General features: G+C 37.6%; 1 long non-coding RNA gene across 1 annotated transcript; it reads left to right on the top strand.

Annotated features, from left to right (window-relative positions):
* Window positions 1–4,441: 4,441 nt before the first annotated feature.
* Window positions 4,442–17,554, top strand: LOC120856954. Its single transcript, XR_005719529.1, has 3 exons — window positions 4,442–4,453; window positions 6,996–7,003; window positions 17,416–17,554. It is a non-coding gene; the product is annotated as an uncharacterized LOC120856954 (long non-coding RNA).
* Window positions 17,555–25,899: the final 8,345 nt, after the last annotated feature.

Raw genomic sequence — 25,899 nt, 5'->3', positions numbered from 1 at the left:
TTCTGATAGGCATGTTTGTTCTTCAGATTTATCTCCAGTTTTGTTCTTTAAGCTTGTCTTTGCTCTCTTTGGCCCTTTGAATTTCCAAGTAACTTTTAAATCAGTGTATTTATAAGCCCCCTCCTCCACTACTAACATACAGATATATATTAAAAAAAAAAACCTGCCAGTATTTTAATTAGAATTTCAATGAATCCACTGATTAATTTGAGTAAATTGACCTTTTATTTTAAATATTTTCTATTCCAATCCATGACTATGATAGATCTTACTGTTTAGCTTTCTTTAATTTCTTTCTTTAATATTATAAGTGTTCAAGGGAGCATGCTAAAATTTCTCACTATTTGGATTTTTTAAATTTCTCATTATATATTAGAAAATTACTTAGAAATTCTGTATCTATGTTATTAGATACAAATGTTCCAGATGTTCAGACTGGATTTAAAAAAGGCAGAGTAACCAGAGATCAAATTGTCAACATCTGCTGGATCATCGAAAAAGCAAGAGAGTTTCAGAAAAAATATCTACTTCTGCTTTATGGACTATACCAAAGCCTTTGACTGTGTGGATCACTACAAACTGTGGAAAATTCTTCAAGAGATGGGAATACCAGACCACCTGACCTGCTTCCTGAGATATCTGTATGAAGCTCAGGAAGCAACAGTTAGAGCTGGACATGGAACAACAGACTGGTTCCAAATAGGGAAAGGAGTATATCAATGCTGTATTTTGTCACCCTGCTTATTTAAATTATATGCCGATTACACCATGAGAAATGCTGGACTGACTGGGTGAAGCACAAACTGGAATCAAGATTGCCTGGAGAAATATCAATAACCTCAGCTATGCAGATGACACCACCCTTATAGCAGAAAGTGAAGAAGAACGAAAGAGCCTCTTGATGAAAGTGAAAGAGGAGACTGAAAAAGTTGGCTTAAAGCTCAACATTCAGAAAACTAAGATCATAGTATCTGGTCTCATCAGTTCAGTTCAGTTCAGTTCAGTCGCTCAGTCATGTCCGACTCTTTGCAACCTCATGAACTGCAGCACGCCAGGCCTCCCTGTCTGTCACCAACTCCCAGAGTTCACTCAGACTCACGTCCATCGAGTCCGTGATGCCATCCAGCCATCTCATCCTGGGTCGTCCCTTTCTCCTCCTGCCCCCAATCCCTCCCAGCATCAGAGTCTTTCCCAATGAGTCAACTCTTCACATCAGGTGGCCAAAGTATTGGAGTTTCAGCTTCAGCATCAGTCCTTCCAAAGAACACCCAGGGCTGATCTCCTTTAGGATGGACTGGTTGGACCTCCTTGCAGTCCAAGGGACTCTCAAGGGTCTTCTCCAACACCACAGTTCAAAAGCATCAATTCTTCGGCGCTCAGCTTTCTTCACAGTTCAGCTCTCACATCCATACATGACCACTCACTTCATGGCAAATAGGTGGGGAAACAATGGAAACAGTGACAGACTTTATATTTTGGGCTGCAAAATCACTGCAGATGGTGAATGCAGCCATGAAATTAAAACATGCTTGCTCCTTGGAAGAAAAACAATGACCAACTTAGCATTAGAGACATTACTTTGCCAGCAAAGGTCTGTCTAGTCAAAGCTATGGTTTTTCCAGTGGTCATGTATGGGTGTGACAGTTGGACTATAAAGAAAGCTGAGCAACGAAGAATTGATGCTGTTGGACTGTGGTGCTGGAGAAGACTCTTGAGAGTCCCTTGGACTGCAAGGAGATCCAACCAGTCCATCCTAAAGGAAATCAGTCCTAAATATTCATTGGAAGGACTGATGCTGAAGCTGGAACTCCAATACTTTTGCCACTTGATGCGAAGAACTGACTCCTTGGCAAAGACCCTGATGCTGAGAAAGACTGAACATGGGAGGAGAAGAGGACAACAGAGGATGAGATGGTTGTATGGCATTCCCAACTCACTGGACATGAGTTTGGGTAACTCGTGGAGTTGGTGATGGACAGGGAGGCCTGGTGCTGTAGTCCATGGGGTCACAGAGTGGAACAGTACTGAGTGACTGAACTGTACTGAACTGTTATTAGATGTGTGAAAACATTTCTTATTTAGTCTTTTTTGAATCATTATGAAGTATCCCTTCTGACTTCTAATAGTATTTTTGCTTTAGAATCTAAATTTGAGAGATACTAACTTAGTGGCACCAGATTACATTTAGTGATTTTTTTGATGAATCAATTTCTATTCTGTTTGTAAACTTTCTGAGTTACTTGTTTGTAAGGAGGATATACTTTTGCTTTTTTTTTTTTTTAATCCTGCTTGACTTTCTAAATCTTTTACTTGCAATTTAAGATCTTTTATAAGTAAAATAGCTATTGATATAATTGAGCTTATATGTACCTATTGCCTATTTGGGATTTATCTTTTTTCACATGTTCTATGTTCCTTTTTATTTCTTTTCTTACCTTTTAAAAATTACCCAGGTATTTTAAACTTCAAGATTTTTAATCTCTGTGTGGTTACCCTAGAGATTATATAACATTTACTTATATTTGTTAGAATCTAGTATAAATATACTTATATCTCTTCCCAGACAATGTTAAAACCTTCAGATAATTTAACTCCATTTATCTATTCCATCTTATTGTTTATTATTGTCATGTTTTTAAATTCTGAATACAATTAAGCTCAACAGAACAGTATTATTTTTTAGTAAAGTCTAAGTTCATTTATATATTAATGTAATAGATATTTACCATTCTCATTGCTCTTTATTATTCTCATCATTTCTGTTTTTCTATCCATGGTCATTTCCTTCTGCTTGAAGAGTTACTGAGGGTCTGCCAAGGAAAATTGTCTTAGTGTTTTCCTTTTTCTATCTGAAGATTTTTATTGTCTCTTAATTCTTGGGGGATATTTAAATTAAGTGTAGAACTATACACTGCCAGTTATTTTCTTTCAACATTTTAAATATATTTTTCAAGTGTTTTCTTAATTCCATCATTTCAATCAGGAAGTTTACTATGACTTTTATATGATTTTTTTGAAGAAAACACGTCTTTTCTTAATTCCATCATTTCAATCAGGAAGTTTACTATGACTTTTATATGATTTTTTTGAAGAAAACACGTCTTTTCTTGTTATTTTAAATATCTTATTCATGTCATTAGTTTTTAATAGTTTTACTATAGTATCACTAAGTGTGGCTTTATGTACATTTATTCTTTTAGAATTCATAGGCTTTCTATGGCTTAATGCTTTTATTTAGTTTGGAGTAAAACTCAGTCATTATCTTTTCAATATTGATTCCCCTCTATTTTGTCCTTACTAGTATCCTAATTATACAATAGACACTTTCACTAGCTCTCATATATATAAAAAACTGTTTTCAACATTTTTTCTCTCTGTGCATTGGTCTTAGTATTTTCTGCTGATAAACCTTTAAGTTTGATAGTCATTTCCTCCACATTCAATATGTTGTTAAAAGCCATCTATTAAGTTTTTATTTTAAGGTCATTTATCTCTCAGTTCTAGAATTTCTGTGCTGTGTTGTTTGTCTTGTTCTCTATCTTTTTGATCATGTTCATTGTAGTTTTTCTGAATTCTATGTCTTATCTTCATTTTATGTATTCTGTGCATATTGGTATATTTTTTCTTTGTTTCTGATTATGGAAGCTTGATTAATTTTTAACTGAATGACAGGACTTTTGCATAAAACTGAAATATATCTATGTTTCTATCTACCTACCTACATCAGACTGTTCACATTGTTCTTAGTGAACAGCTAGAGTAAGAATAGATCATTATAATCCAATCAAAATCTCAACTGGCAGGGAACTGGGTTAATCTTAGTAAAATTTAGTCCAACTTTACTATCACCTCTTTCCTAAGGCATACCTCTCTAGTGTGTTTGAGAAATTTCAGGTCTTACCAATGCCTTTTCTATTCTCTGTGAGTAATAATTTTTATTTGTTAATACCATGAGACAGTCAAAAGCCCTATTCAGCATTTCAGTTGATTTATCCCTGGTCTCTTGTAATTTTTCCTATGCAGTTTGAGTTCAGTCACTCAGTCAGGTTCAACCCTTTGCAAACTCATGGACTGCAGCACGCCAGGCTTCACTGTCCATAAACAACTCCTGTTTATTCAAACTCATGTCCATTGAGTTGGTGATGCCATCCAACCATCTCATCTTCTGTTGACCCCTTTTCCTCCTGTCTTCATTTCTTCCCAGCATCAGGTTAGTTCAGTTCAGACGCTCAGCTGTGTCCCACTCTTTGTGACCCCATGGACTACAGCATGCCAGGCCTCCCTGTCCATCACCAACTCCAGGAGTTACTCAAACTCATGTCCATTGAGGCAATGATGCCAGCCAACCATCTCATCCTCTGTCATCCCCTTCTGCTCTCATCTTCAATCTTTCCTAGCATCAGGGTCTTTGCCAAGGAGTCAGTTATTCGCATCAGGTGGCAAAAGTATAAGAGTTTCAGCTTCAGCATCAGTCCTTCCAATGAATATTCAGGACTGATTTCCTTTAGGATGGACTGGTTGGATCTCCTTGCAGTCCAAGGGACTTTCAAGAAACTTCTCCAACACCACAGTTCAAAAGCATCAGTTCTTCTGTGCTCAGCTTTCTTTAGAGTCCAGCTGTCACAACCCATGCATGACTACTGGAAAAACCATAGCCTTGACTAGCAGAACCTTTGTTTGTAACATAATGTCTCTCTCTCTCTTTTTTAATATGCTGTCTAAGTTATTCATTGTTTTACTTCCAAGGAGCAAGCATGTTTTAATTTCATGGCTGCAGTCACCATCTGCAGTGATTTTGGAGCCCAAGAAAATAAAGTCAAAACTGTTTCCACTATTTCCCCATCTATTTGCCTTGAAGTGATGGGGCCAGATGCCATGATCTCAGTTTTCTGAATGTTGAGTTTTAAGCCAACTTTTTCACTCTCTTCTTTCACTTTCATCAAGAGGCTCTTTAGTTCTTCTTCACATTCTGCCATAAAGGTGGTGTCATCTGCATATGTGAGGTTATTGATGTTCTCCAGGCAATCTTGATTCCAGCTTGTGCTTCACCCAGTCCAGCATTTCTCATGGTGTAATCTAAAAATAAGTTAAATAAGCAGAGTGACAATATACAGGCTTGATGTACTCCTTTTCCTATTTGGAACCACTCTGTTGTTCCATGTCCAGTTCTAACTGTTGCTTCCTGAGCTGCATACAGGTTTCTCAGGAAGCAGGTCAGGTGGTCTGGTATTCCCATCTCTTGAAGAATTTTCCAGTTTGTAGTGATCTACACAGTGAAAGGTTTTGGCGTAGTCAATAAGGCATAAGTAGATGTTTTCCTGGAACTCTCTTGCTTCTTTGATGATACAGAGGATGTTGGCAATTTGATCTCTGCTTCCTCTGCCTTTTCTAAATCCAGTTTGAACATCTGGAAGTTCCCAGTTCACATACTGTTGAAGTCTGGCTTGTAGAATTTTGAGCATTATTTTGATAGCATGTGCTGCTGCTGCTGCTGCTGTTGCTAAGTTGTTTCAGTCATGTCCGACATTGTGTGACCCCATAGATGGCAGCCCACCAGGCTCCCCCATTTCCGGGATTCTCCAGGCAAGAATACTGGAGTGGGTTGCCATTGCCTTCTCCAATGCATGAAAGTGAAAAGTGAAAGTGAAGTCGCTCAGTTGTGTCCGACTCTTAGCGACCCCATGGACTGTGGCCCACCAGGCTCCTCTGTCCATGGGATTTTCCAGGCAAGAGTGCTGGAGTGGGGTGCCATTGCCTTCTCCATGATAGCATGTGAGATGAGTGCAATTGTGTGGTAGTTCGAGCATTCTTTGGCACTGCCTTTCTTTGGGATTGGAATGAAAACTGACCTTTTCCAGTCCTGTGGCCAGTGCTGAGTTTTCTAAATTTGCTGGCATATTGAGTGCAGCACTTTAACAGCATCATCTTTTAGGATTTGAAAGAGCTTGACTGGAATTCCATCACCTCCACTAGCTTTGTTTGTAGTGATGCTTCCTAAGGCCCACTTGATTTCACAGTCCAGGATGTTTGGCTCTAGGTGAGTGATCACACCATCGTGATTATCTGGGTTGTGAAGATCTTTTTTGTACAGTTCTTCTGTGTATTCTTGCACCTCTTCTTAATATCTTCTACTTCTGTTAGGTCCATACCATTTCTGTCCTTTTTGCATGAAAAGTTCCCTTGGCATCTCTAATTTCTTGAAGAAATCTCTAATCTTTCCCCTTTTATTGTTCTCCTCTATTTGCGTTGATCACTTAAGAAGGCTTTCTTATATCTCATTGCTATTCTTTGGAAATTTGCACTGAAACAGGTATATCTTTCCTTTCTCCTTTGCCTTTCACTTTTCTTCTTTTTATAGCTGTTTGTAAGGCCTCCTCAGACAACCATTTTACCTTTTTGCATTTCTTTTTCTTGGGGATTGTCTTGATCACTGCCTCCTGTACAATGCATGAACCTCCATCCATAGTTCTTCAGACCGTCTATCAGAGCTACCTCTTTGAATCTATTTGTCACATTCACTGTATAATTGTAAAGGATTTGACTTAGTTCATGCTGAAACGTCTAGTAGTTTTCTGTACTTTTTTCAATTTAAGCCTGAATTTGGCAATAAGGACTTCATGGTCTGAGCCACAGTCAGCTGCCAGTCTTGCTTTTGCTGACTGTATAGAACTTCTCCATTTTTGGCTGCAAAGAATATTATCAATATGATTTCAGTATTGACCATCTGGTGATTGATGTCCATGTGTAGAGTTTTCTCTTGTGTTGTTGGAAGATGGTGTTTGCTATGACCAGTGTGTTCTCTTGGCAAAAGTCTTTTAAGCCTTTGCCCTGCTTCATTCTGTACTCCAAGGCCAAATTTGCCTGTTACTCCAGGTATTTCTTGACTTCCTACTTTTGCATTCCAGTCCCCTATAATGGAAAGGACATCTTTTTGGGTTTTAGTTCTAGAAGGTCTTGAGGGTCTTCATAGATCCCCTCAACTTCAGCTTTTTCAGCATTACTGGTTAGGGTATAGACTTGAATTACTATTATATTGAATGATTTGACTTGGAAATGAACAGAGATGATTGTGTCATTTTTGAGATTGCATCCAAGTCTACAGTTCAGACTATTCTGTTGGCTATGATGGCTACTCCATTTCTTCTAAGGGATTCTTGCCCACAATAGTAGATATAATGATCATCTGAGTTAATTCACCTATTCCAATCCATTTTAGTTTGCTGATTCCTAAAATGTTAGTGTTCACTCTTGCCATCTCCTGTTTGACCACTTCCAATTTGCCTTGAATCATGGACCTAACATTCCAGGTTCCAATGCAATATTGTGCTTTACAGCCTCTGTCTTTACTTCCATCACGAATCACATCCATAACTGGGTGTTGTTGTTGCTTTGGCTCTGTCTCTTCATTCTTTCCAGAGTTAGTTCTCCACTGATCTCTAGTGGCATATTAACCTTAGTACAGAGCAATCCTTCTGGTTTTCCCTTACCTTATACTTTCTAGTTTCTCCAGAAGATATCGTCTCAATATACTCCTTTCCTTATGAAAGCTTTCCCTACTTTTTTTAAAAAAATTTGTATGAAGGTAGAATAAATGGAATTAAACTGCACACACAAAATTAGCTTCATATTTATGATTAGGAGCTATAGAAACACTGAAAAATTTCATATCCTAATTTCTTTTAGTTCAGTTACTTTTATTATTTTTTTAATGTATAATAAACTGTAAAAGTTATGATGAAGCTCCTGTAAAATAATAGTCTTCCTTGTAAGGAATATTAGCAGAAAGACTTTCTCTAAAATTTCAGTTATATATATCCTTTAATAAAAAAATTATTTCTAGAAAAGTTTTTTATAGAATACTACCCACGTGAAAAATAATTTATGCAAAAGTTTATTCATTGTTTTATGTGAGGTACCAAATTATTGGAGACAAATCAATGGCCAGCAATAAGTGAATGGTTAAATAAATTATGGAATACACAATAAATGGAGATGAATTAGAAGTTTTTTTAATATGTAATTTGGATGGTCTCTCAAAAATGTTAAAAAAGAATCAAAATAAATATGCATGAAAGATACTACCACTGTGTAAAAAATTGAGGAAATGTATATTTGTATGTGTATATATGTACTTTTTTTTTTTTTTTTGCATGAAGAATACTTGGTACTGTGCAAGAAACTGGTGATTACAATTGCTTTAGAGGAGTGAGTGACTATGGGACAGAGTGGAAGAACTTTTTATGGACTATCTTCCACTTTTTACGTTTAGATTTAAAACATATAAATGTGTTATCTACCAAAAATTAAAGTTATTTAAAAATCTGGCTAGATTTACAGTCTTTATTTAGTCTTAATTGTCTTCTGGAGTGTTGAACACATACACTTTCACTGTGACTTGGACTGAGAGGTCCTTTTATCTCTTCATCCTCTTTATTAACTAAGTAGAAGACTGGACTAATTATTGGAAAATTGATATGCTATCAGATATCCTAGCCTGTGCCTCCAAAACAAATCAATCTGCTGTTAACAAACTATGATCTGGGGACTTCCTTGTACAAATTGGGGAAGTCCATTATTCCACCAAGCCCCTCTTGGGTATCTTAGACATGGTTACATATTCTGTGAATCTGTCTTGGGGTCATTTGTCAGCTCCATCAGTCATTTTTGTCCTGAAATTTACATATTTCAACACATTTCAGATTATCATTTTGTTATTGTCCTTTCCCAGTTTTTCTTCAATCTCTATGAAAATTTATTCCCAGTGTCATTTGAAGCCCTACCTTTATATTTTTTAAAATCTGAAACATAGTTTAAGTCAGTATGTTGTGTTTAACAAAAATGGTCTGAATGCTCAGAGTCAACAGAAGTTGACTTCTAAAATGCAAAGAGGAATAAAGCTACTGTTGGAAGCCACTGTTCTTAGGACTCAGAGGCCTCAAAGTAACCTTTGGATTTGGGCCCAGCTCTTGACAGGTTTTCACAAGTTTCAGCCCAACATAACTCATTTGAGAACATCCAGAGTTCTCCATGTTTCTGAGTCTGGATTCCCAGCTATCCTAGCCCCAAAGGAAGACAGTCTTCTTTTTCTGACTCTAATACCACCTATCTCAGAGCCAACACAGTGTTTTTGCTAAATTGATGCATTCAGACTAGACAGAGATATGTGTCTTTCTTCCAAATATTTCTTCACATAAAATTACAGAAAAGGAACAGTGCTAAGTGGTACTGTAGGACAATCTCTCCTGAAGAAGAGAACCTGAAAACATCTTTGTGTGCCAAATCCCTGAACTTGACTAGATGGCTGATTGTATCTTCTGAACAAAATATGTATTACTTATGTGTACAAATAAATTTACTAAATAGAAAACTTAACATTTAAATGCATAGTGTCTATGTTCAAATTTTAATGCCAGCAGTTTTCTCTGAGCACTGTGGTTGGATATTTCTCTTACATTTGTGAAAATTAAAAGGCCAACTTACCGATGTCTCTAAAACAAACACAGAAAATTGCCCTAAAAGCAAAGTAATGTTTTCACCCAGAAAACAAATATTGTTAACAAATTTTAAATGGCCAGTTTTTCACAAAGACAAAAATCTAACCAAACAAATACAGGCCCCCCAGTCAGTCAGTCAATCAATATAATTCTTCTGTTTTCTACACTGTACCTGTTAGCTTTAGGATAGATAAGGTTTTCTTCTCTGGTATGAAACTCAGTGGCTGACTTTGTTCTACAGCAGTCTTCTCTCAATAGCTCACTTTCTTTCCTTCCTCCGGGATCAAGAACCTCTGCTTAATCCTGAGTGCTTTACTTAGAGGTAAAGCACTAAGGAAGGGAGATATTTAAAAATTATTTCACAAGAGGAGTCTTTCTTAGATGGGCTTCCTTTTTTTTTTTTTTTTTTTAAATGTAGAAACATGGACTACATGATATTTCCTGTGCAATCCCATTACACGATCTCCTTCTTTCATCTGATCAGGAGGCACAGTCCTATGTGTGATTCCTCATAATAGCATTAATCTTCTGACTTGAGTCTGTTCATTATTTGTGCCACTATTGAACTATTCTTAGTCCATAGCAGATCCTCGCACGTAGTTCAGTTCAGTTCAGTCCAGTCACTCAGTCCTGTCGGACTCCTTGCGACCCCATGAACCTCAGCATTCCAGGCCTTCCTCTCCATCACCAACTCCTGGAGTCCACCCAAACCCAAGTCCATTGAGTCGGTGATGCCATCCAACCATCTCATCCTCTGTCGCCCCTTTCTCCTCCTGACCTCAATCTTTCCCAGCATCAGGGCCTTTTACAATGAATCAGGTCTTCACATCAGGTGGCCAAAATATTAGAGTTTCAGCTTCAACATCAGTCCTTCCAATGAACACCCAGGACTGATCTCCTTTAGGATGGACTAGTTGGATCTCCTTGCAGCCCAAGGGACTCTCAAGAATCTGCTTCAACACCACAGTTCAAAAGCATCAATTCTTCAGTGCTCAGCTTTCTTCATAGTCCAACTCTCACATCCATACATGACCACTGGAAAAACCATAGTGTTGACTAGATGGACCTTTGTTGGCAAAGTAATGTCTCTGCTTTTGAATATACTATCTAGGTTGGTCATAACTTTTCTTCCAAGGAGTAAGCATCTTTTAATTTCATGGCTGCAATCACCATTGGCAGTGATTTTGGAGCCCAGAAAAATAAAGTCTGACACTGCTTCCACTGTTTCCCCAATTATTTGCCACGAAGTGATGGGACCAGATGCCATGATCTTTGTTTTCTGAATGAACTTTAAGCCAACTTTTTCACTTTCCTCTTTCACTTTCATGAAGAGGCTCTTTAGTTCCTCTTCACTTTCTGCCATAAGGGTGGTGTCATCTGCATATCTGAGGTTATTGATATTTCTCCTGGCAATCTTGATTCCAGCTTGTGTTTCTTCCAGTCCAGCATATCTCTCGAAGTACTCTGCATATATAAATTAAATGAGCAGGGTGACAATATACAGCCTTGACGTATTCCTTTTTCTATTTGGAACCAGTCTGTTGTTCCATGTCCAGTTCTAACTGTTGCTTCCTGACCTGCATATAGGTTTCTCAAGAGGTAAGTCAGGTGGTCTGGTATTCCCATCTCTTTCAGAATTTTCCACAGTTTATTGTGATCCACACAGTCAAAGGCTTTGGTATAGTCAATAAAGCAGAAATAGATGTTTTTCTGGAACTCTCTTGTTTTTTTTTGATGATCCAGCGGATGTTGGCAATTTGATCTCTGGTTCCTCTGCCTTTTCTAAAACCACCTTAACATCAGGAAGTTCACAGTTCACGTATTGCTGAAGCCTGGCTTGGAGAATTTTAAGCATTACTTTACTAGAGCGTGAGATGAGTGCAATAGTTACTCATGAGAGCACGTAGTTACTATACACTAAATATTTGCGAGTAGAGGAGTGTTCATGGCATACCAAACACTATGTACATTATTAAGCACTAAATTTGGAAATTCTTATCCCACTACTTGGAATAAAATAAAATATCTAGACATTTTGTCTAGAGAACAAGAAAAGCAATATAAAACAAAATGATAATAGGTAAAAACTCTCAGTTGGAGAGCTGTGTATGTACATATGTATGTACATGTACTCTTCATGTTCCAAATGTATTTGAGATAGCTTATAGGTCACATATAAAACAAGATGATAATACATTGTTCCAAAAGATGATAGAAACGACATATAAAAGAACAAGGGTGTATAATAGTTCCCGAAGGTCCTAGTAGCTATGATGTTGGAGGAAACAGGAGTTGGTTTGAGCCATTAAGAGGAGATTTCAATGTTTAGAATGAAAAGCAGATGGAAAAAGGGGTCAGAAAAACTAGGACACTATTTTAAAATAACAGATTAGAATTAACGTATTTGACATATAAGCAGGGAAGTTCAAGGTTTTCTGGAGGTGTTTTTAAGGAAATAAAATAAAATAATGAAAGCAAAGTTAAGACAGGCTCTGTAGGGGGCATGTGCAGGTGAGAAGCCTTAGTTTCTAATGGGTACACATAGCTGTTCATGTGGCAAAGTGGCCCATCTAAATGGGAATTAGGACATTTTGATGGGAATTAGAAAAAGTGATACTGTAGAGAAGAGGTGAAATGCAAAAGACTGAGATCACAGAATGTTAAAATTAAGCTTGATTCTATAAGCAACTTTATAGCCACGTCATGAGATGTAAAAACTGGTATCTTTAAAAGACTCATTTAGGAAGGGAGAACAAGATGGCAGAGGAGTAGGTGAACGTGGAGTACATCTCTCTCCACAGATATTTCAAGAATACACCCTCAGTCACAGAAGCGCATGCAGAGCCCCTGCTTAGAGCAGACAGGAGTACCTGACCAGTAGCAAAGAATATATAGACCCACGCAAAATGCAAGATCAAGCCCTGAGCCTTCAGAGTGGGAGCACTGAATTAAGACCCTACAACACTGGAGAACTAACCCTAGGGGGTATCAAATAGTGAGAACTTACACAAAGGACACCACTGTAATACAAGACCTGGGATCACCGAACCACCAATAGCACCCTGTACAGGACGCCTCATCTAAACAACAAACAAAACAAAAATAAAAACTCAGTCATCAGCAGACAGGATTACCGCCTCACTCAACTTTGTCCATCAGAGGAAAAACAAACAAAGAAAAACTCAGAACAAATCTCACCCTATAAGAAGCTAACACTAACCACTGGACCAAACTTAGAGGGCAGAAACCAAAAGGAAGAAAAAATTCACCTTGGAGCCCGGGAAAAGGAGATCTTAAACACAATAAGTTAAAAAAATAATAATAATAATGAAAGGGCAGAGAAATACTACAAAAATGAAGGAACAAACTAGAAACACAGACTTGCAAATAAAGAGGAAATAGGCAAACTACCTGAAAAGTAATTTAGAATAATGATAGTAAAGATGATCAAAACCTTGAAAGCAAAACGGAAAAAATGCAAGAATCAATTAACAAAGACCTAGAAGAATTAAAGAATAAACATTCAGAGACAAACAACACTATTACTGAAATTAAAAATACTCTAGAAGGAAGCAATAGCAGAATATCTGAAGCAGAAGAACAAAGAGCTGGAAGATAAAATGGTGGAAACAACTTCTGAAGAGCAGGATAAAGTAAAAAGAATGAAAAGAACTGAGGATAGTCTCAGAGACCTCTGGGACAATATCAAACACACCAACATTCGAATAATAGGGGTTCCAGAAGAAGAAGAGAAAAAGAAAGGGTATGAGGAAATTTTTGAAGAGATTATAGTTGAAAATTTCCCCAACATGGAAAAGGAAATAGTCAATTAACTCCAAGAGGCACAAAAAGTCCCATACAGGATAAACCCAAGGAGAAACACACCAAGACAGATACTAATCAAACTAACAAAGACTAAACAGAAATAAAACAGCAAGGGAAAAGCAGCAAGTAACATAGAAGGGAAACCCCATATACTTAACAGTTGATCGTTTAGCAGAAATTCTACAGACCACAAGGAAATGGCAGGATATATTTAAAGTACTGAAAGGGAAAAACCTACAAATAAGATTACTGTACCCAGCAAAGATATCACTCAAAATTGATGGAGAAATCAAAAGCTTTTCAACAATCAAAAGTTAAGAGAATTCAGTACCACCAAACCAACATTACAACAAATGTTAAGGGGACTTATATAGTCAAGAAATACAAGAGAAGAAGCAAGATTTACAAAATCAACCCCAAACAATTAAGAAAATGTCAATAGGAACATATATATCAATAATTACTTTAAATGTAAATGGATTAAATGCTCCAACTGAAAGACACAGACTGGCTGAATGGATACAAAAACAAGACCCATATATATGCCATCTACAAGAAACCCACTTTATACTTCAAGACACATATAAACTGAAAGTGAGAGGATGGAAAAATATATTCCATGCAAATGGGAAGCAAAAAAATCCTGAAGTAGCAATTGTTATATCAGACAAAACAGACCTTAAAATAAATAAAATTACAAAAAATAAGGAAGGACACTATTTGATGATCAAGGGATCAATCAAAGAGGAAGACATAGCAATTGTAAATATCTATGCATCCAACATAGGAGCACCTTAATACAAAAGGCAAATACTAACAGACATTAACAAATTGAAAGATAATAACCATATAATAATCTCAATAAATGCAGAAAAAGCCTTTGACAGAAATAAGCACCCATTTATGATTAAAACTTTTCAAAAACTGGGCATAGAAGGAACCTACCTCAACATAGTAAAGGCCATATATGATAAGCCTACAGCAAACATTATTCTCAATGATAAGAAACTGAAAGCATTCCTGCTAAGATCAGGAACAAGACAAGGGTGTCCCTTCTCGCCTCTATTATTCAACATAGTTCTGGAAGTCCTAGCTATAGCAATCAGAGAAGAAAAAGAAATAAAAGGAATACAGATCAAAAAAGAAGTAAAGCTACTGTACATGGAAAACTCTAAAGATAATATCATAAAATTACTAGAACTAATCAGTGAATTTAGCAAAGTTGCAGGATACAAAATCAATACACAGAAATCACTTGCATTTCTATATACTAACAATGAAAAATCAGAAAGAGAAATTAAGGAATCAATCCCATTCACCATTGCAACAAAAAGAATTAAATATCTAGGAATAAACTTACCTAAGGAGACAAAAGAAGTGTATACAGGGAAAACATATATTTCTGCTTTATTGACTATGCCAAAGCCTTTGACTGTGTGGATCACAATAAACCGTGGAAAATTCTGAAAGAGATGGGAACACTAGACCACGTGCCTTGCCTCTTGAGAAACCTGTATGCAGGTCAGGAAGCAACAGTTAGAACTGGACATGGAACAACAGACTGATTCCAAATAGGAAAAGGAATATATCAAGGCTGTATATTGTCACCCTGCTTATTTAACTTAAATGCAGAGTACATCATGAGAAACGCTAGAAGAAGCACAAGTTGGAATCGAGATTGCCAGGAGAAATATCAGTCACCTCAGATATGCAGATGACACCACCCTTATGGAAGAAAGTGAAGAGAACTAAAAAGCTATCTTGAGAATGAAGAACTGGAGGAATCAACCTGCCTGACTTCAAGCTCTACTACAAAGCCACACTCATCAAGACAGTATGGTACTGGCACAAAGACAGAAATATATATCAATGGAACAAAATAGAAAGCCCAGAGATAAATCCAAACACCTATGGACACCTTATCTCTGACAAAGGAGGCAAGAATATACAATGGAGAAAAGACAATCTCTTTAACAAGTCGTGCTGGGAAAACTGGTCAACCACTTATAAAAGAATGAAACTAGAACACTTTCTAACACCATACACAAAAATAAACTCAAAATGGATTAAAGATCTAAATGTAAGACCAGAAACAATAAAACACCTAGAGGAGAACATAGGCAAAACACTCTCTGACATAAATCACAGCAGGATCCTCTAAGACCCACCTCCCAGAGTCATGGAAATAAAAGCAAAAATAAACATATAAGACCTAATTAAAATTAAAAGCTTCTGCACAACAAAGGAAACTATAAGCAAGGTGAAAAGACAGCCTTCAGAATGGGAGAAAATAATAGCAAAGGAACAACTGACAAACAACTAATCTCAAAAATATACAAGCAACTCCTGCAGCTCAATTCCAGAAAAATAAACTACCCAATCAAAAAATGGGCCAAAGAACTAAATAGACATTTCTCCAAAGAAGACATATGGATGGCTAACAAACACATGAAAAGATGCTCAACATCACTCATTATCAGAGAAATGCAAATCAAGACCACAGTGAGGTACCACTTCACACCAGTCAGAGTGTCTGCGATCCAAAAGTCTGCAAGCAATAAATGCTGGAGAGGGTGTGGAGAAAAGGGAACCCTCCTACACTGTTGGTGGGAATGCAAACTAGTACTGCCACTATGGAGGACAGTGTGGAGATTCCTTAAAAAACTGCAAATAGAACTGCCTTACAACTCAGCAATCCCACTGCTGGGCATACACACCGAGGAAACCAGAATTGAAAGAGACACATGTACTCTAATGTTCATTGCAGCACTGTTTATAATAGCCAGGACATGGAAGCAACCTAGATGTCCATCAGCAGATGAATGGATAAGAAAGCTGTGGTACATATACACAATGGAATATTACTCAGCCATTAAAAAGAATACATTTGAATCAGTTCTAATGAGGTGGATGAAACTGGAGCCTATTATACAGAGTGAAGTAAGCCAGAAAGAAAAACACCAATACAGTATACTAACACGTATATATGGAATTTAGAAAGATGGTAACGATAACCCTGTATGCAAGACAGCAAAAGAGACACAGATGTATAGAACAGACTTTTGGACTCTGTGGGAGAGGGAGAGGGTGGGATGATTTGGAAGAATGGCATTGAAACATGTATACTATCATGTAAGAAACGAATTGCCAGTCTAGGTTTGATACAGGATACAGGATGCTTGGGGCTGGTGCACTGGGATGACCCAGAGAGATGATATGGGGAGCGTGGTGGGAGAGGGGTTCAGGATTGAGAACTCATGTACACCCGTGGTGGACTCATGTCAATGTATGGCAAAACCAATACAGTATTGTAAAGTAAAAATAAATAATAAAGAGCTAAATAAATAAATAAATAAAAAGCCTCTTGATGAAAGTGAAAGAGGAAAGTGAAAAAGTTGACTTAAATCTCAACACTCAGAAAATGAAGATTATGGCATCTGGTCCCATCACTTCATGGGAAATAGATGGAGAAATAGTGGAAACAGTGTCAGATCCTATTTTTGGGGGCTCCAAAATCACTCTTATGGTTATTGCAGCCATGAAATTAAGACGCTTACTCCTTGGAAGGAAAGTTATGACTAACCTAAATAGCATATTCAAAAGCAGAGATATTGCTTTGCCAACAAAGGTCCATCTTGTCAAGGCTATGGTTTTTCCAGTGGTCATGTATGGATGTGAGAGTTGGACTGTGAAGAAAGCTGAGCACCGAAGAATTGATGCTTTTGAACTGTGGTGTTGGACAAAACTCTTGAGAGTTCCTTGGACTGCAAGGAGATCTAACCAGTCCATCCTAAAGGAGATCAGTCCTGGGTGTTCATTGGAAGGACTGATGCTGAAGCTGAAACGCCAATACTTTCACCACCTCATGCGAAGTGTAGACTCATTGGAAAAGACCCTGATGCTGGGAGGGATTGAGGGCTGGAGGAGAAGGGGACAACAGAGGATGAGATGGCTGGATGGCATCACCGGCTCGATGGACATGAGTTTGGTTGGACTTCGGGAGTTGGTGATGGACAGGGAGGGCTGGCGTGCTGCGATTCATGGGGTCGCAAGGAGTTGAATGGGACTGAGTGACTGAACTGAACTGAACTGAAAGAAAGAAATCAAAGATGACATAAACAGATGGAGGGATATTCAATATTACTGGGTAGGAAGAATCTATATTGTGAAAATGCCTATACTACCAAAAAAAATCTACAGATTCAATGTGATCCCTATTGAATTACCAATAGCAATTTTCATGGGACTAAAACAAAAAAATTCACTATTCATGTGGAAACATAAAAGACCCTGAATAGCCAAAGCCGTCTTGAGAAAGAAGAATGGAGCTGAAGGAATCAACCTTCCTGACTTTAGACTGCACCACAAAGCTACAGTAATCAAGACAGTATGGTATTGTCACAAAAACAGAAATATAGACCAATTGAACAAGATAGAAAGCCCAGAAATAAACCCATGCACCTATGGGTATGTTAATTTTGACAAAGGAGGCTATAGTATACAATGAGGCAAAGACAGCTTCTTCATTAAATGGTGCTAGAAAAACTGGACAGCTACGTGTAAAATAATGAAATTAGAACACTTCCTAACACCATACACAAAGATAAACTGAAAATGGATTAAAGACCTAAATGTGAGACCAGAAAATATAAAACTTTTAGAACACTGGATGACATAAATCAAAGAAAGATCCTTTATGACCCACCTCCTAGAGTAACAGAAATAAAAAAGATAATAAACAAGTGGGACCTGATTAAACTTAAAAGCTTTTGCACAGCAAAGGAAACTATAAGCAAGATAAAAAGACATCCCTCAGAATGGGAGAAAGTAATAGCAAATGAAACAACTGACAAAGGATTAATTTCTAAAATATACAAGCAGCTCATACAACTCAATACCAGGAAAACAAACAACCCAATCAAAAAATGGGAGAAAGACCTAAACAGACATTTCTCCAAAGAAGACATACAGATGGATAACATTCACATGAAAAGATGCTCAACATTGCTCATTGTTACAGAAATGCAAATCAAACCAAAATGAGATATCACCTCACGATGGTCATAATGGCCATCATGAAAAGTTTGACAAAAAATAAATGGTGGAGAGGGTATGGGGAAAAGGGGACGCTTTTGCACTGTTAGTGGGAATGTAAATTAATATAGCCACTATGGAGGACAGTATGGAGATTCCTTAAAAAATTAGGAATGAAACCACCATATGACCCAGGAATCCCACTCCTAGGCATATACCCTGAGGAAACCAGGGTTGAAAAAGACACATGTGTCTCGTTGTTCATTGCAGCACTATTTACAATAGCTAGAACACAGAAGCAACCACATGAATGGATAATGAAGTTGTGGTACATATTCACAATGGAATATTACCCAGCCGTAAAAAAGAATACATTTGAGTCAGTTCTGATGAGATGGATGAATCTAGAGTATATTATACACAGTGAAGTGAGCTAGAAAGTGAAAGATAAATATATTCCAGCACACGTATATGGAATCCAGAAAAATGGTACTGTAGAATTTATTTACAGGGCGGCAATGGAGAAACAGACATAGAATAGACATGTGAACATGGGGAGAAGGAAGGACAGGGTGAGATGTATGGAAAGAGTAACATGGAAACTTACATTACCAACTGTAAAATAGATAGCCAATGGGAATTTGCTGTAAGACTCAGAAAACTCAAATAGGGGCTCTGTATCAATCTAGGGGGGTGGGATGAGGAGGGAGAAGGGAGGGGGGTTCACAAGGGAGGGGATATATGTATACCTATGGCTGATTCATGTTGAGGTTTGACAGAAAACAATGAAGTTCTGTAAAGCAATTATCCTTCAGTTAAAAAAACAGTTAAAGATTCATTTAGGAAGATAATGAACTTGGGAATGGAGGCAACAAGATGCATTGCAAGGATATATGTGTGATTCCTGAAATGATAAACATCTTAACAGACTTCATGCATTATGCCATATTTAGAATTATGTTCATTGTGAAAATAGCAGTTTTTAACTGGTGCTAAAAATGGTAGAGTACTGTACCTGAAGAAAGAGGTTACATGCAGGGAGGAATATTATATCTATTAAAATAATTTTATTTCATGAGCCTTTAAGAACAATAATGAATGAAGTTTAACAGTTCATAGTCTAATCATTATTCAAGAGGTTATTTCTTAAACAAAGTGTTAAAATTATTGGGAATTTTCTTTTGTTTTGATTTTGATTGACATGAATGCTAAAAGATATGGGACCCACATCTGTCATCGTATTTCCCTCTGTGTTCAGAACTATTGTGGATTTCACTGAGAGCTTCATGGAGAGATAGAGTCCTTGAGTTTTAAAAATCTTTTAAAGGAAAATTTAGACATGCTATCCTGGTTCATCTAGCAAAGTTCATTACTGGTTCATTACTTGTAGCAAAGTAATGCTCAAAATCCTCCAAGCCAGGCTTAAACAGTATATGAACCGTGAACTTCCAGATGTTCAAGCTGGATTTAGAAAACGCAGAGGAATTGGACATCAAATTATCAACATCCATTGGATCACAGAAAAAGCAAGAGAATTACAGAAAAATATCTACTTCTGCTTTATTGACTGCGCCAAAGACTTTGACTGCATGGATCACAACAAACTGGAAAATTCTTAAAGAGATGGGAATACCAGACCACCTGACCTGCCTCCTCAGAAATATGTATGCAGGTCAAGAAGCAACAGCACTGGACATGGAACAACAGACTGGTTCCAAATATGAAAAGGAGTACATCAAGGCTGTATATTGTCACCCTGCTTATTTAACTTATATGCAAAGTACATCATGAGAAATGGTGGGCTGGATGAAGCACAAGCTGGAATCAAGATTGCCGGGAAAATGTCAATAACCTCAGATATGCAGATGACACCACCCTATGGAAGAAAGTGAAGAAGAACTAAAGAGCCTCTTGATGAAATTTAAAGAGAGAATGAAAAAGTTGACTTAAAACTCAATGTTCATAAAAGTAAGATCATGACATCTGGTCCCATCACTTCATGGCAAGTAGATGGGGGAACAATGGAAACTGTGAGAGACTTTTTTTTTTGGAGGGGGTGGGTACTCCAAGATCACTGCAGATGGTGACTGCAGCCATGAAATTAAAAGATGCTTGCTCCTTGGAAGAAAAGTTATGACCAACCTAGACAGCATATTAAAAAGCAGAGACATTACTTTGCCAACAAAGGTCCATTTAGTCAAAGCTATGGTTTTTCTGGCAGTCATGTATGGATGAGAGTTGGCCTATAAAGAAAGCTGAGCTCTGAATAACATGCTTTTGAACTGTGGTGTTGGATAAGACTCTTAAGAGTCCCTTGGACTGCATGGAGATCAAACCAGTCAATCTCAAAGAAAATGAATCCTGAATATTCATTGGAAGGACTGATGCTGAAGCTGAAGCGCCAACATTTTGGCCACCTGATGTGAAGAACTGACTCATTGGAAAAGATCCTGATTCTGGGAAAGATTGAAGGCAGAAGGAGAAGGGGACAAATAGGAAGATATATGGGATGGCATCACCGACTCAATGGCCATGAATTTGAGTAAGCTCCAGGAGTTGGTATTGGACAGGGAAGGTAGCCTTGCTGCAGTCTATGGGGTCACAAAGAGTCAGATATGACTAGTAACTGAACTGAACTCATTTTGGTTCTTCACCTGGCAAATAAAGTTGAAATTCAGTTTTTGGTATCCCAGGAAAGGAGTATGTTTTCTAACAGAACATCAAGATATTTTCTTGAATTAGATAAGATCAAAATTTTTAAAAAGTGACCTAATAAAATAAATTTTCTGATAGCACTTTAAAAATCTTGTAGAGCTGTTTTTCTAAGGAAAAATCAGCCTACTCTTTTTATACATACTCTATTCTGTCTAGACTTTTGGACAGAACTTGGCAAAAGATAAATGTTAAAATAAAAACAAAATTAAAGAGACTTTTATTTTTAAATCCACTTACCAATGGCCATCAATGGATGCTATGGGAGAGAAATATAGAGGGAACAGAATATTTCTTGATGAAAAAACATCAACCTTCGTATTGCTTACAAGCTGCAGTGGGACAATAAGGCATCATGTGAAACCTAGATTTTAGTCTTGTTTGAAAAAATTGAAAATTATAAACAGTGCTGCGATTAACATTGGGGTACATGTGTCTCTTTCAATTCTGGTTTCCTCGGTGTGTATGCCCAGCAGTGGGATTGCTGGGTCATAAGGCAGTTCTATTTGCAATCTTTTAAGGAATCTCCACACTGTTCTCCATAGCGGCTGTACTAGTTTGCATTCCCACCAACAGTGTAGGAGGGTTCCTTTTTCTCCACACCCTCTCCAGCATTTATTGCTTGCAGACTTTTGGATCACAGACATTCTGACTGGTGTGAAGTGGTACCTCACTGTGGTCTTGATTTGCATTTCTCTGATAATGAGTGATGTTGAGCATCTTTTCATGTGTTTGTTAGCCATCCATATGTCTTCTTTGGAGAAATGTCTATTTAGTTCTTTGGCCCATTTTTTGATTGGGTAGTTTATTTTTCTGGAATTGAGCTGCAGGAGTTGCTTGTATATTTTTGAGATTAGTTGTTTGTCAGTTGTTCCTTTGCTATTATTTTCTCCCATTCTGAAGGCTGTCTTTTCACCTTGCTTATAGTTTCCTTTGTTGTGCAGAAGCTTTTAATTTTAATTAGATCCCATTTGTTTATTTTTGCTTTTATTTCCAGTATTCTGGGAGGTGGGTCTTAGAGGATCCTGCTGTGATTTATGTCAGAGAGTGTTTTGCCTATGTTCTCCTCTAGGTGTTTTATTGTTTCTGATCTTACATTTAGATCTTTAATCCATTTTGAGTTTATTTTTGTGTATGGTGTTAGAAAGTGTTCTAGTTTCATTCTTTTACAAGTGGTTGACCAGTTTTCCCAGCACCGCTTGTTAAAGAGATTGTCTTTTCTCCATTGTATATTCTTGCCTCCTTTGTCAGGACATGGAAACAACCTAGATGCCCATCAGCAGATGAATGAATAAGAAAGCTGTGGTACATATACACAATGGAGTATTACCCAGCCATTAAAAAGAATACATTTGAATCAGTTCTAATGAGATGGATGAAACTGGAGCCGATTATACAGAGTGAAGTAAGCCAGAAAGAAAAACGCCAATACAGTATACAAACACATATATATGGAATTTAGAAAGATGGTAATGATGATCCTGTATGTGAGACAACAAAAGAGACACAGATGTGTAGAGTGGACTTTTGGACTCTGTGGGAGAGGGAGAGGGTGGGATGATTTGGGAGAATGGCATATCATGTAAGAAATGAATCACCAGTCTATGTCCGATGCAGGATACAGGATACTTGGGGCTGATGCACAGGGATGACCCAGAGAGATGTTATGGGGAGGGAGGTGGGAAGGGGGTTCATGTTTGGGAGCACATGTACACCTGTGGTGGATTTATGTCAATGTATGGCAAAATGAATACAGTATTGTAAAGTAAAATAAAGTAAAATAAAAAATTAAAAAAAATTAAATTGAAAATTGAAGTGTAGTGGCAGACAATTAGAGGAGTTTGAATATGAATTAATTTATAGGAATTAAATGTAATGATATCTAAATATCAAATTACAGTTCAGACCAGTTGCTTGTAACTATGGTTTGTGTTAACTTGTAGTGGCCTCTGTGTGTGTGGATGGCAGCAGAAGTAGTGGGAGCAGCAGGTAAGGGTAGAGAACCTTTCTGAAGGGCTGCATTAGAATCATGTACCCTGTAGGAAAGTTTAACAGGCAAAGAAGAGATGTTAAGCATGCAAAACAAATATTTACTACACCATTTCTATTTTTTAGCCTCTGTTTTCTGGAGTTTATTCTTACCCCTTTTCAGAGACCATTTTTCCTAGACCCTGTTTCTCTAAGGATCCTCATCTTTTCTTGGGAGTGGCCAGATGAAAATTCAAAGACTTCTATTCCTCTTTTATGTAGAAGAGTAATAAGCTTTCAGACCATCTTTCACAACCAAAAAGGATTTTTAAGGTATTTCCTAAGAAAATAATTAAGAAAAATAAAAGTAAAAAAGAAAGCTTCTGTCTTGTGTTTTCATCTTTAGTATTAATAGCATAAAAAGTAAGAAGAAGCTTTGAAATTTGAACCTTTCTTAAAAGTAACACCCTCTTAGGGTAGAGGATAGAGGGCATAAAATCCTTCCTTTCTTTGTCTAATAAAAATCCTACATTTTGAGACTTCTCTTTCCTACTCCCACATCCTTAGAAATTGTATACTGCTTACTACCTGTGATTCATAAATACTGATTTCCTGGTGGCTCAGATGGTAAAGAATCTGCCTGCAGTGTGGGAGACCTGGGTTCTATCCCTGGGTAAGGAAGATCCCCTGGAGAAGGGAAAGGCTACCCACTCCAGTATTCTTGCCTGGAGAATTCCATGGACAGAGGAGGCTGGCGAGCTATAGTTCATGGGGTCACAAAGAGTTGGACATGACTGAATGACTAAGTGCAGAATAAATACTGCGTGAATTTCCAGTTTCTCCGCTGTCCTTGCACACTACTGTATTTGGTGAATGGACTGCTTTTTCATCTGTCTCTTGGCTTAACCCTTCTCTTCTTCTGTTTATTGATATTTCACTTGTCAGGCACTACAAGTTCTTTTTCAATAAATACTAAGATTGTAGAGGCCCAAAACAAGGCATAGTCGTGGGTGGTGTTGCTAGGTGTCAAAAATAAAGGCAATGAAAATCTAGACTGGTTCTGGGTCACCAGGACAAAGAGCTGTTATTGTCACTCTACAAGTCTCCAATGAATTGAAAGGTCTGGATTTTTAGAATCATGTGGCTACATAGTCATGACATACATTGAAACATTCTCCTTTCCACATTTTTGGAAATACAATTTCATAAATTGTTCTATGTATGCTATTTTTTCATATATGAGAAAATAATTGGTTCTTTATTAATTTGTTACTAAAAAGCTTATTACACCATGAAAATCTGTCTTCCATTCTACCTCACAATATCCCTGACAAGTAAATGTCATTAGCATTATCCTTTGCATGGGTGAAGAAGCTAAGAATTAGAGAGGCATGGGCTTACAGATCACACTGGTGAGAGAGTTAGGCATAAGCTCCAGGTTTCCTGCCTCTGGTTTTTTTGTTATTGCATAATGTTATAGCATGATGTTAAATTTTATTTGGAATGTTATTTTTATGCCTGCACATGTCTCATTCTATTACATTCTCCAGCTTCAATCTCAAGTGGGGTCACTTGACCCCATTTACTGCAGTTGGAGGAAGACAGAGGCAAGACTCTCTCTGTTTTCTGACCACCCTGACCTACTGCTCCTGAGAGCTCCTGAGAGTTCGTGAGAATCTGCTCTCTGACCTTGTAGGGAAAAGAATCAAAGTCACTATTGTCACTAAAACTTCTTGTCATTCTTTCTTTTACATGAAAGATCTTTCCTAATGAAATAAATTTTCAAGGTGGCAAAAGAACCTTGAGTTGTAATGAAAAATATAACATGATTCAGTTCAGTTTTTGATCAGTCGTGTCTGACTCTTTGTGACCCCATGGACTGCACCATGCCCTGTCCATGACCAACTCCTACAGCTTTCTCAAACTCATGTCCATCTAGTCAGTGATGCCATCCAAACATCTTATCCTCTATCATCTCCTTCTCCTGCCTTCAGTTTTTCCTAGCCTCAGGGTTTTTCCCAGTGAGTCAGTTCTTTGCATCAGGTGGCCAAAGTATTGGAGCTTCAGCTTCAGCACCAGTCCTTCCAATGAACATTTAGGACTGATTTCCTTTAGGATTGAATGGTTTGCAGTCAATGGACTGCAGTCCATGGACTCTCAAGAGTCTTTTCCAATACCACATTTCAAAAGCATGAATTCTTTGACACTCAGCTTTCTTTATGGTCCAAATCTCACATCCATACATGACTACTGGAAAAACCATAGCTTTGACTAGACAGATATTTGTCGGCAAAGTAATGTCTCTGAGTTTTAATATGTTGTCTGGGTTTTCTTCCAAGGAACAAGTATCTTTTAATTTCATGGTTGCAGTGATTTTGGAGCCCAAGAAAATAAAGTCTGTTACTTTTATATGATAACTGTAAATCATTTACTCTTCTACTACCTTAATTTACTTTAACCCATCAAAGAGTCCTAACATTCATGCCATGGCAGCATTTTTGTCCATCTCATTCTAGGATTAGCACTATTGAACTCATCTCAGAAGATACTCTTGCCTGAAAAATCCCATGGATGGAGGGCCTGGAAGGCTGCAGTCCATGGAGTCGCTAAGAGTCAGACACGACTAAGCGACTTCACTTTCGCTTTTCACTTTTATGCATTGGAGAAGGAAACGGCAACCCACTCCAGTGTTCTTGCCTGGAGAATACCAGAGACAGAGGAGCCTGGTGGGCTGCAGTCTATGGGGTCTCACAGAGTTGGACACGACTGAAGCGACTTAGCAGCAGCAGCAGCAGCAGCAGCAGCAGCAGCAGAAGGTAAAAGCTAGGATTTCTATAATTGGTTTCAAAGAGTTGAGGATATCTTC

Source organism: Oryx dammah, unplaced genomic scaffold (genome assembly GCF_014754425.2).
Source record: "Oryx dammah isolate SB20612 unplaced genomic scaffold, SCBI_Odam_1.1 HiC_scaffold_28, whole genome shotgun sequence".
Taxonomy (NCBI): domain Eukaryota; kingdom Metazoa; phylum Chordata; class Mammalia; order Artiodactyla; family Bovidae; genus Oryx; species Oryx dammah.
Note: the sequence above shows the minus strand (reverse complement) of the source record. Positions and strands in the feature narration are given on the sequence as shown.